This window comes from Dendrobates tinctorius, unplaced genomic scaffold (assembly GCF_039654945.1).
Source record: "Dendrobates tinctorius isolate UK_male_01 unplaced genomic scaffold, ASM3965494v1 ptg000192l, whole genome shotgun sequence".
In the NCBI taxonomy this organism is placed as follows: domain Eukaryota; kingdom Metazoa; phylum Chordata; class Amphibia; order Anura; family Dendrobatidae; genus Dendrobates; species Dendrobates tinctorius.
Window position 1 is genome coordinate 2,184,599 of NW_027361859.1, and position 13,460 is coordinate 2,198,058.

Genomic DNA, 13,460 nt, shown 5'->3' on the forward strand with positions numbered 1-13,460 from the left:
AGCGCAGCCTTGTGTGTACGAGGTGTATGGAGCGCAGCCTTGTGTGTACGAGGTGTACAGAGCGGAGCCGTGTGTGTACGAGATGTACGGAGCGGAACAATGTGTGTACGAGGTAAACGGAGCGGAGCCACGTTTGTACCAGGTGTACGGAGCGGAGGCGCCTGTGTACGGAGCGGAGCCGTGTGTGAACGAGGTGTAAGGAGCGGATCCGCCTGTGTGTGAAGCCGCGTGTGTACGAGGTGGACGGAATGGAGCCGCCTGTGTACGAGGTGTGCCGAGTGGAGCCGTGCGTGTACAAGGTGTACGGAGCGGAGCCGCGTGTATACGAGGTGTACGGAGCCGAGCCACGTGTGTACGAGGTGTAGGGAGCGGATCCGGGTCAGTGCGAGGTGTATGAACCAGAGCTAGTCATGTACAATATGAAAGAGATAGTGCTGCGCGTGGAGCGGAGACATGCGTATGGGAGGATGGAGCCATGCCTGTACGATGTGTATAGAGGAGCGTTGTCTAACTTGTACAGTGCTGAGCCATGCGTGTGCTGGGCATAGTTGTGCGTGTGCGGAGCCGTTCATACATGATGTTTTCCGAGTAGACCTGTATAAACATGTTATGCTATGTTCACATTATAGAAAATTTTCATTGTGGATTTGGTCACAAAACCACAATGAATCTACATTGAGATCCACACTTGTAGGTTTGGTTACGGAATTCAACCAAATTACAAACCAGTGAATAGAGTGATATCTGCAATGTGTGAATGAGGCTTTTAAAGTTCCTAAAATCTTGAATGTTGTTAAACTCACAGACCTGATGTGACTGGAGTCCTGATATAAATATTCAGTGGACGGAAAGGACTTTACTTGTTACTTCTCTATTAAATATAAACCTTCATCAGCCCCCGAGGATGAGACAGGAAGTGAGAGGAGCCAGGGAAATGGAGGGAGCAGAATAAATGTCAGGCCTGTCAAGAAGATGATAGGAGAAAATGGAAATATAAAGTATTCACTGTAGTAATTTTACCAATTTTGTCCTCTTTTTTTAAATCCTATAGAGAGAGCATGTAAGCACATAAACATTTATCGGAGGCAGACGGAGATAGTGTCCTGTGACTCATGAAGAAGACAGAGAGCTTGCTCCATTTACCTGAGGGAAAAATAGCGCCTCCTCCATTTTTGGGAGGAAAACTATTTCAATCAAAGCAATCAGGCAAAAATTTAAGTGTAAGGCCAGGTTCACATAGTGTTAACACAGCCCATTCAGGGCATAACGTTGACGGGCTGCGTTAACGCTATAGCATAACGCGATATGCATTAAGCTATACCGCTAGTGCTCATGATTCATCAGCACTAGCAGTGACGGAGCCTCAGACGCTGCAGCCCGCCTCCGAGGCTCCATCAGTGAATGACAGCACATCGCGAACGCGTGCTGCTTTACAGCATGTGACACATAATGGGGGTCAATGGCAGCATTAACGGACTGCCATAACGCAGTGTGACCCCAGCCTAAACAATCGTTATAGATGAATGAGCACAGATCATCATTGTTTGAAATAAAGTCATCCATGTTTGAGTTTTTCAACAGAAAATCAGATAAAATCTCTTTAGTTGAATTATATGTTGGTTGCTTAGAGTCGCTGAAGGTTTATGACCAAGCAAAAGACTGTATCGGGTAATGAAATGGAGGTATTTTCATGAAAAAGTTTGTGACTTTTTTGCCTTGGCTTCATCAAAAAGACATAATTTCTTACCTGTAATGGGATTTTTCAGAACCCATGACAGCACCACGGAGAGACAGGGGATCCGCCCTTCGGGCACCAGAAACCTGCAGGATAAAAAGAGCGGAACCACTCCCATGCATCGGTTTGATTACAAAGGACCTCCATAATAGTTATATTCTGCCTTCAGGCACGCTGACAAGATGTGCAATCCAGCATACAGTATAAACCACAGCTCTGTCTTCCAAAATAAGCAGACTGTTCTCTGTAGTCTAACTTGTTTATTTGTGAAGAGTATAGAACATGCGCGGTAAAACTGTAAAGAATACAATGACATACATAAGTATTGGGCAGATGATCACACAGTTAACACAGATACAGGAAGCATTTAGTGTGATGCAATCTACATAGAAAAAACAGGTGAAAGATTGAGCTTACCAGATATGCTATTTACAAGGATAACGAATTCAAGTTGGAGAATTAAGATGGAGGACAGGTAAACATGTGCATCCTATGATATACACAGAAGCAAAATGGCCCTTCTTCATCCCAGAATACATTGCTTCCTTCCCAGAAAGCACTGTTTCAATCCCATAGTGCATTGCTTCTGTTAATGGCACAGACTTTAAAATGCTATCAAAAAACACTGCTATAAATTCAGCCACCACTAGATGGTGCTATAATTAACCCAACAGAAAATAAACATATTGCTTTATTCAGAGCACATAACACAAGACAGACTGCCCTATATCAGAGGGCAGAACACTCCCCGCTTGGCATCAACTGATGCCACTTACAGGCTCTTTAGGCGAAAGCAATAGAATTAGCTCTGCAACTGGTCTGAGGAATAGTTTACTCTCCCCAGCCTTCCACACTTTGACCTCGACCTTGCGCACCTTCTCATCTTTGCTTGGGAACACCTTGGTGATGAAGCCCAGAGGCCACTCATTTCGATGTGACTGACTGTCCTTCATGAGCACAATATCACCGGGTTTGATGTTCGGCTTGTCGATCTGCCACTTCTTCCTAGGCTGTAAGGTGGAGAGGTATTGCTTTCTCCATCTGTCCCAGTAAGTATTGGAGAGACTTTGAACTTGTCTCCATTGAAGTCTGTAGAGGTCCTTGTTGCTGAATTCTCCCAGTGGAGCACTAGGAGTGTCGGATTTCTGAGTAAGTAACGTGGCAGGAGTGAGAATGGTTGGATCTTCAGCATCACTGGAGAGTGCAGTCAATGGTCTGGCATTTATGATGGCTGAAACTTCTGCCAAGAATGTACTCAAACCTTCGTGTGTGAGTCTTGTGCTACCTTCTTGCAAGAAGATAGAGTCTAAGATTCTGCGTGCTATTCCTATCATCCTCTCCCAAGCACCTCCCATGTGAGAAGAGTGTGGTAAATTGAAGGTCCAGGTACATCCCTGTTCACTCAGGTATCTTTCCACACTGGTAATGTCTAGGTTGGAAGGAATTTGGAGTTCTTTCACTGCTCCTACGAAATTTGTGCCTCTGACAGAGCGAATGTGTTTCACGGTACCTGATGGCATTGAAGCGTCGGAGTGCATTTATGAAACTTGATGTGTCCATGGATTCAATCACTTCAATGTGGACCGCTCTGATGGACATGCAGTTAAACATAACTGCCCAGCATTTTGCATTGGCTTGGACTCTTTTAGTATGCCGTGCAACCACAGACCACGGCCCGAATACATCCAGTCCAACGTTGGTAAAGGGAGGATCCATATTAAGTCTGTCTGATGGGAGATTGGCCATCTTTGGGCTTTGAATCGCGCCGCGGAGTTTGCAAAAAGTCACACAGTTGAAGATGAGTTTACTCACACATCTCTTTGCTCCGACTTTCCATAGTCCAGCAGTTCGTAGTTTCCCTTCGGTAAATAATCAGCCCTGATGTTTCACCAACACATGATGGTGCTGTACGAGCAGAGTTGTCACATGATGATGGCCAGGAATTATTACAGGGTGTTTTTCCACGAATTCCACCTTGGCTTCCTGAAGACGACCTCCAATTCTTATCAGCCCATTTTGGTCAACTATTGGATCAAGCTTTTTCAAGACACTGTCTCTAGAAATGGGTTGACCTTTGTTAAGGTTGTCTATTTCTTTGGCGTAACACTCGCGTTGTATGGTGCGAATTATCATGTTTTTGGTCATTTCCAGGTTTGGAGCGGTAAATGTGTGTTTGCAATGGTGCCAACTCTTACAAGACTTCTGACTGGTGGGTGATGTTGTCCTGTAAGACTGAGCCACATGAATTAAACAAGCAATTGCACGAACAAGCGAGGTCCAGGTTGAAAACCTGCTGAAATGGTGGGATTTGAGGAGATTGTCTGACGTCACCGTACTTAGAGTGGATACCTGAGGATGAATTCCTTCATCTGCATCTGGATCTACCAGTTCAAAGGTGTCTGATTCGTCACTGTGAGATATTGAACGGCATAAGAATGCAGGGCCCGTAAACCAGGTTGTGTCCTTAAGGTGCCCAGATTCAACAGATCTAGTTGCGTGGTCCGCAGGGTTGTGGTGTGTGGACACATAGTGCCACTGTTTAGGGCAAGTGGATCTCCTGATCCTTAGCACCCGATTGCTGACGTAAACATAAAAGCGTCGAGTCTCGTTGCAAATGTACCCAAGCACTACCTTGCTGTCTGAGTAGAACTCAACGTCCTTGATTTCCAGGTCAATTTCTGTCGAGATAAGTTCAGCTAACTTTACTGCTAGCACAGTCGCACAGAGTTCCAGTCTGGGTATTGTGTGTTCCTGGACTGGCGCTAGTTTTGTCCGGCTCATAACAAGCCTTACATGGCATTTATCCCTGATGTCAGTAGTTTTTAGATATGCTACTACTGCAATCGCTTTGATTGAGGCATCGCAGAAGATACAGAGCTTTCGAGTCTTGACTTCTGTTGATGGCACTGAAGCGTATGGTCGTGCCACGTAAAGATCCGAAAAGGCTTCTAAAGATTTCTTCCATCTAACCCACAGATCTCTCTTCTCCATGGGAAGCACATCATCCCATTCAGACATCTCTTGGGTGAAGTCTCTCAGCATCATTTTACCTTGGATAGTTACTGGGGTTACAAATCCTAGAGGATCGTACAGGCTGTTTATCACGGATAGGATGCCTCTACGTGTGAAAGGTTTTTCCTCTTCATTGATCCGAAAGGTAAATGCATCTCTCTTCAAATCCCAGAGCAAACCAAGGCTCCGTTGCATGGGAAGGGAGTCCGTATCCAAATCCAAGTCTTTTAGATCAGTTGAGTAATCTTGAGAGGGAAAAGCTGCCATCATTCCTTGGCTGTTGGAAGCAATTTTGTGCAGCCTCAAGTTGGACAAAGCAAGCATTTCTTGTGTCCTCTTTAGGAGACTGACTGCTGATTCATCTGTGGGTGTGGATTTCAAACAGTCGTCCACGTAGAAGTCCTTCTCTACAAACGATCTAACATCCGACCCGTACTCTTCTTCGCCCTCTCTGGCGGAATGTCTAAGACCGTAGATTGCGACAGCGGGGGAAGGGCCATTCCCGAAGATGTGTACTCTCATCCGATACTCCACGATGTCTTTGTAGGGGTCATTATCGCAGTACCAGAAAAACCTCAAATAGTTTCTATGTTCTCTTTTGACAAGGAAGCAATGAAACATCTGTTGTATGTCAGCCATGAATGCCACTGCATCTTTGCGGAAGCGAAGAAGTACTCCTAGAAGTCTGTTGTTGAGGTCTGGGCAAGACAAAAATACATCGTTTAGTGAGACACCTTCATATCTGGCGCTTGAGTCAAATACTACTCTTATCTGACCAGGTTTCTTAGGATGATACACGCCAAAAATGGTTAGATACCAACATTCCTCGGAATCTTGAAGTACAGGTGCAATTTCTGCATGGCCATTCTCAAGTATTTTCTCCATGAAGGCAAAGAAATGCTCTCTCATTTCAGGTTCCTTCTGAAATTTGCGTTTGAGGGAGACAAATCGACCGTAGACAGGTTCTCTGTTGTTGGGTAAGTGTTGCCTGTGGGGTTAAATGGTAGAGGGGCCATCCAACTCTTTGACTCATCTCTTACCATCTCTCAATCCATGATGTCCAAAAACAATCTGTCTTCTATGGACATTGCTACCTTGTTGTCCTCTTTTGTTCTGTGGAAAACTGTGCACCCTAAGTGATCTTGGTCACCGTCACATAAGTGGTCTTCACTGGAAGGATCAGCTAATGGACAAGGTAGAGGAGCATTGTGTGGCAACTATTTTACCAGGAAGCTACTCTTACACAGCTGGAAGAGAGACAGACGTCCATTTTCGAGAGTATTGGTAAGCATGCTGTCGACTGGCTTGTGTGCTCCTCCTAGGCAGACGTCTTCTATGATGACCCATCCAAGGTCAAGCCTCTGTGCGTACGGAGCATTCCTGGAGCTGTTTATACATTCTCTAATTCTCTAGCCTTGTGGACTTGTAGAATATCTCTCCCCAGAAGTAGAGCTATTGGGGTTCCTGGATCTGGTTCAGGTATCTTGTGGGCTATACGCTTTAGATGGGGGTGATATGTCGCCACCTCCCGTGAAGGTATTTCTGACCTGTTGTCAGGAATCTGGTTGCACTCCAGGATGGTCGGTAATGATAGGCAGGTCTGGCCATCTATGGACTCCACTTTGTATCCGGTTGCTTTTCTCCCCGCTGTCTCAACGGTACCTGAACATGTTCTCAGGGTGTAGGGAGAACCAGGGCCTACAATGCTGAAGTTGTCAAAGAAGATGGACCTGGCTAGAGACCTGTTACTTTGGTCATCCAGGATTGCATAAATCTTGAAGGCTTTGTCCTTGCGGCCTGCGGGATAAACTCGGACAAGGCAGATTTTTGAACAGGACCTTCCTCCTGTGAGTCCTCTACAGATCTCAGTACATTTAGAGCTGACATCCGGGGTATCTTCGTCAGTGTCTTTCTGCTTTCCATCGTGCTCCTCTGCTTGCGACAACACTCGTGGAGGTGATCCAGGGTGCAAGGCTGTATTGTGATCCGTGCTGCTGCATTCTGCACATTGCACAACATTTGAAGCAGATGTTGTTCTCTTTGAGGAAACCTTTACGATCCTCTAAAGACTTCTCCCTGAAGGTTCTGTATTTTAGTAGAGGATGTGGTTTCTTGTGTAGAGGACAATATTTACTGACATCCTGAGGTTTTCTCTCCTCTGGAGGGGTTTTATTCACCTTGTTAGTTTTGTGGACTGCCACGTGTGTCTTACCGACAGAGTAAAATCAAAACTAGGGTCATTTCTAATCCTAGATTGTTTGGTGACAAAATCAACAAATACATTGAAAGGAGGAAATGATACATTATGATTGTGTTTATACTCTGAACCACATGTAATCCACTTTTCTTGTAGGTTGTAAGGAAGTTTCTGTGCTATCAGATTGACACCCTTAGCGGTATCTAAGAATGCTAATCTGGGCAAGTCTCCTTCCTGCTGAGCAACCTGCAATTCATTCAATAAATCTCTCAGTTCTCTAAGCTTTAGATAACCTTTAGGTCCTATCTTAGGAAAATCCTCAATTCTTTTATATAAAGCATTCTCTATGACTTCTACTGACCCATAGCATTCATCAAGTCTTTCCCACACTTTATGTAGTGCTGTGCGAGGATGTTACATTAATGTCTCTAAGTCTTTTGGCATGCTCGACTGACTCACTTCCGAGCCACTTTACCAGGAGATCTAACTCCTCACCACAATAAAGGTCCAGACCATGAATGGCGTTCCGGAACGAGGCTCGCCATGACCGATAGTTCTCGGGTTTGTCGGTGAACTTTACAAGTCGCTTTGTAACCAGTTCTTGGCGGGCAAGGAACTTTGCAAGGTCCTTGATGGCTCCGTCAGTGCTGGCACGAGCCAGTGTGTGACAGTCATGTCTAGTGTGTGGTGCATCACCATACCTGTAAGATGCTTGTGACTCTGGATAGTCTGTGTGATACCTTGCTGGTGAAGAAGGCGTCTCTTTAAGATGGGATGGGAGCTTTACCTTCTTTTCAGTGGAACGGTAGCTGTAGTCGACATCTCTGTGCTGGACGTCTCCTCGCCTATGGTAGTGAAGCTCAGGGTTGGATCGCTGGTAATCAGCATGGGCTGATCGATGCGCCAGGGCTGTCATCTACACTGGAATGTTGACGGACGTACTCTGCGACGCGTTGCGCTGGATCTTGCCACTCTTTCTGCCTGCAGATGTGCGCCGTCTCACTGCCTGCAAGCGTACGGTTTTGGCTTCTTGATCTGCGTGTCTCAGCTTCAGATGCATCTCTCATTCGGCAAAGGAAGATTTTGCTTTGGCTGCTTCGGCCTCGGCGCGAGTGACAGCAGCTAGCTCTGCTAAGGACGACCTGCTGGAGCTTGCTCGTGACCTTGTTTTGAGTGAAGATGCACTTTTCTGAGACATTGTGCATTTAGCTGTGTGCTGCTTAGTATATTGGCGGTAAACAGTCTATGTATGGCAGCTTTCGCGTGGCGGGAAAGATGTAGCACTTCTTGGCAGGTTTCGGTAGCGTTCTGCGGCTGTATGGCGGCTGCTGTGATACCCGTATGCGGAGCAGTGTGGGTGTTAGCGGTCCCGTAGTCTATGCAATCACCGCGTGCGACCAGCGGTCCTTTACTGAGCCCTGGGCTTGTCTCCTGCGGCTGTATGGCGGCTGCTGTAGTACCCGTGTGCGGAGCAGTCTGGGTGATAGTGGTCCCTTACAGCATGAATTCACTGTCGCAGGCGTATGGCAATCTGTTTTACTATTCTGCCTTCAGGCACACTGACAAGATGTGCAATCCAGAATACAAATATAAACCACAGCTCTGTCTTCCAAAATAAGCAGACTGTTCTTTGTAGTCTAACTTGTTTATTTGTGAAGAGTATAGAACATGCGCGGTAAAACTGTAAAGAATACAATGACATACATAAGTATTGGACAGATGATCACACAGTTAACACAGATACAGGAAGCATTTAGTGTGATGCAATCTACATAGAAAAAACACAGGTGAAAGATTGAGCTTACCAGATATGCTATTTACCCGGATAGCGAATTCAAGTTGGAGAATTAAGATGGAGGACAGGTAAACATGTGCATCCTATGATATACACAGAAGCAAAATGGCCCTTCTTCATCCCAGAATACATTGCTTCCTTCCCAGAAAGCACTGTTTCAATCCCATAGTGCATTGCTTCTGTTAAAGGCACAGACTATATAATGCTATCAAAAAACACTGCTATAAATCCAGCCACCACTAGACGGTGCTATAATTAACCCAGCAGAAAATAAACATATTGCTTTATTCAGAGCACATAACACAAGACAGACTGCCCTATATCAGAGGGCAGAACAAGTTATGTACAAAAAGTAAACACCAACCACACTGCTTCCCTAAGCACAATGTAATCTCCATACCAGGAAACTAACCATTACTTTCCCATTAAAAGTGACTGTAGGGAATATAAGGGTGCTGTCATGGGTTCTGAAAAATCCCATTACTGGTTATGACATCAACACGGAGAGATTTACAGAAAAAAATAACTTTAAAGGAGGGGACATAGCCTTTAGAATCCTCCCAAAGGATAGATCAGTAGAAGAAGCCAAATCCAGTTTGTAGTGTTTATAAAAGGTAGAAAGAGTGGACCATATTGCTGACTTACACATCCTCCCAGGAGGCTGCAATTGCTCTCATAAATTCCCAGATCTGGAATTACTGTATCGCTTATGGCATAAGCTAATCTGATGACATCTTTAGTCCATCTGGTTATAGTAATTTTATATGCTTAAGACCTGTACTAAAGTCCTGGAATGAAATAAGCAGCTACCGACATGTTCTCCAAAAATCTGTAGCCAATATATACTTTACCATCTCCTGACATCTAGTGTATGAAATTTCTCTTCTTTCTGATCTTCGGGTTAAGCGCAAAATGAAGGAATAACTTCTTGAAACCTGGAGGCCACGTTACTGAGGTAGGACAGATCCAGTTTTAGTGACCCAAAAAGGACAGTATTTAGTGGATTTAGACTAATGCAGAGTCCATAGGCTCAAAAGGAGAGACTGTTTGTGCTGTCAGAACCAGATTCAAATCCCAAGGTCGAACTTTTGGACTGGAAATCAGTCTTGACCTGATGCAGGCTTTAATGAAATGAGAAATCCATCGAATACCAGGTAAGTCATAATTATATAAAGCACCAAGAGCAGACACTTGAACTTTAAGGGTGCTAGTAGAAGCCCCCTGTTCCAGACCTTTTTGAAGAAACTCTAGAATGGCATTGACTGGCATACCAGCACACCATCTTCCACTCTTGCCTCCTGAGCTGGATAGAAAATTTTTCCAGGTCCTAAAACAAATTCTTGTGGTTACGGTCTGTCTACTCTGAAACAAGTTTGAGATCCGGTTTGAAGAGAAGCCTCTGCTTCTTAAAAGCGACCTCTCAAGTTCCTCATGGTCAAAGGCAGACTGGCTGCTTGAGGATGTCAAACAGAACTCTGTGAGAATGAATCTGGAAATTCTGGTAGTACCCATGGCTCGGTTGTTGACATTAGTCTCATCCAAGAAAACCATGGTCTCTTTCGCTAAAACGGTACTATGAAGGTGACCTTTGATTGATCCTCTCTGATTTTTATCAGGACTGAGGTTATTAACATCACTGGTGGAAAGGAGTAAGCTAGATTGTAGTTCCATCTGACTCGGAAGGCGTCCACCACCTGAAGATCTTCTCTGGAATCCAGTGAACATAACTTCTCAAGGTTCCTGTGCTGTGTTTGTATATAGGTCTACTATCTGATTGAAGATTAACTGATTCAGAGCCCATTCTCCTTGCTTCAGCCGATTGTGACTTAAGAAATCCTCCTTGCAGTTTTCTTTTCCTTTTATGTGGTGTTGTTAAAGAAAAATGGAAGTTAAAAAAGAAGGCGGAATCATATCACCTAAATGATCCCTTCTGGAGGCTGTGAATTCATCTATTCTGTCCTAATTCACTTTGCTGGAGCTGTGGCCTCTGATGGCTGGTCTCACTATTGGTCCTGGTGCCACGTTTCCCACTGATGAGATTGCCACTGCCAAGGTGCCACTGCTTTTTCTGCTGCTATGGCTGCTGCTCCATCCTTAAGCTGGAGAGACCGCTCTATTGATGGTCTCTACTGCACAGAGTGTGGGACCAGCCGAACATGGCATCTCCCTCTGCTATCGCATATCCGGACCCATTTGGAAGTGAAAGAACACTGCCGGGTCAAACCTCACTGGTGCATTCATCATCAGGGCACGCCTACTCCTAGGCACACCCTGCACATGCGCAGACTCTGGATGATGTACTGGCCAGCAGGTCCAAGAGAAAATGGCAACACTGCCTTGCCTGCATGACAGCCAAGCCCTCCATAAACCAGGATTCCTGCATCGGCTGCAGCAGGCACAAAGCTGCTGACCCAGGTGACCGGTTAAGTCTGGGTAAGCTGATCTTCTTTCTTCTAGGCTTCTCTCACAAGTTTGTTGTTTTAAGCAGTGACTGACTGGATTAATGAAATCTGATTCCAGTGGTTAAGTGGTGGAGGAAGCTAGCTCAACCTTTGGATGTAAGTATACTGCCTATAAGGGACAGTGACAAGGTTCTGGTGTGCATTCTGTGGGGAAGCTTTGTCTGTCATTATACCGATAATGGGGGGCTCTGGGTGTCACTAATATGGAGTCGAGGGATGCTGAATGCAGCTCAAAGTTGTGAACTGCAATTGCATGACCAAAACATAAAAAAATAGGACCCTTACCAGAGGGTAAGGTCATTGAGCACAGTTTTAAGCCTTCTCAGAAAAGCCATGTCACTGTTAATAAAATAGTTATCTGTTCATATGTAACTTGACCGTGATAAGTAACTTGACCATAACTGTCATTTGAAGGAGATCATCTCATGGATATGTTGTTTTTGGCTGCTACAGAAACAAATATTTGACTGGATTAGTCAAATCTGCCCCCAGTGGTTAAAGGTAACCTGTCACTTGAAAAAAAGCTGTAAACCTGCAGACATAGGGTAAATCTGCAGGTTAATAGCATTCTTAACCTGAAGAGCATTTGCCGTTCAGTCATGGGGGTGATGCCAGGCAGGTTCAGTCACAACTGTGTGCATTGAGAGTAATGACTGACAGCTGACCCTAATGATGAGTGAGCTGTCAGTCAATACCGGGTGACATTGACATTTGAGATTAGTCCTTCATAGAAGATAAAAATGTGAAGAGATAAATATGGTAAGTTGAAGATAGGATGAAGCTGCCAGTTAGGGGGATGCTTGAAGTTGGATGTAATAGTGTGGTGGGAGTGTGTTTGATGCTAGAATGCCAAATGAGGGTAGAGTAGGAACTTTATGTAAGTATAATACCTATCCGGGACAGGGACACAAGGTTTTGGTTTGCTTTCTGTGGAGCTTTTTGAGTCATTATACTGATAATGAAGAGCACCGAGTGTCACTAATGTGGGGCCGAAATGCCCTGGATGTGGCTCAAGACCATCTCTTAGAGATGAAAATGTAAGGGGGTGAAGAGCAAGGACAGTCAGAAGGGGGTTACCTCCCCTGCTCCGTGTCCGGAACCACATAGCTGGGCAGCAGGGTTGCCGGGGGGAAGTTTTACTGACTTGGACCGACTGCACCATGTGACCGTCAGGAGCTGTGGGGGAAGAGAAGGGGCAGTGAATCGGAAGCTAGGCAGAGAGAGGGCATGAAAGCAGAGCGCATGGGGCTCAGAGCAGTGCACGTCACGGAGAGAGAAGGCTAAAGCATCGCGCTTCAGGAGAGAGTGGCCTCTCGCCCAGAGTACTGATACAGAAGGACGTGATATAGAGAGCCCTATCTGTGAGTACGTGAATGCGGAAGTCCCGGTGACCAGAGGAGGCTTCCCTCAGGACAGTACAGAGACAGAGACCCGTGCGCGCAGTCCCTGAGTGTGTCAGAGAGACTTTTCAGAGTGCGCAGTATTGTTTCTGCGGAGAGACTGTTAGCTTGACATACAGAGACTCAGAGCAGGAGAGACCCAGTTTCACAGTGTTCCCTTGCCTCACACTTTAACCTGGGAGTTCCCATTTCCCAAGAGAAGAGAGAGACTGTAGAAACTACAGGTGCCATTGTTGACGGTGCGTACATTAGAAAAGACGACCCTTCAATCAAGGTTTCATCAGACTGATAAGTTGCAAGAATACCCGTTTATCCAGTGTTGTTTGGCTGAACTGTTTGATAACCCTGCTTAGCTTAAGTATACCATTAAATCACATTTACTACGTCAGTTTAACCACCACTGCTTCTCCCTGCAAAGAGATACTATCCCTTGTAAGTAAACCCTTTAACTTTTGGTCTGTCACTATTCCGTGGTGACAACCTTAGCTCCTGCACGTTATCACAAATATGCCTTTCAAATCAAGAAATGTTGGGGACCAATTCTTTAAGGAGTTGTGCTCTGCAATCACACAATTTAATTGAGAGGTTATTAGCCTATTTTAAAATGGATGCACTTTTACTGTAATCACTATGCTTACAGCCATCCTTTTGTTCCCTCTTCCTCTTCCCCCTTTTTTTGAAGGATATTTTTCTAATTCTATCACACGAAACACAAGAATGCAAGTTTTCAAAATCAAACATTTATTAATAAAATAAAAAGCCCCTCATCTAGTTTCTTCCACTTTTACATAGTCTCACTTGAATATCAAACTACTTAATCATCAAACTACTTTGAATACGAGTATTAGACAAAAATGTC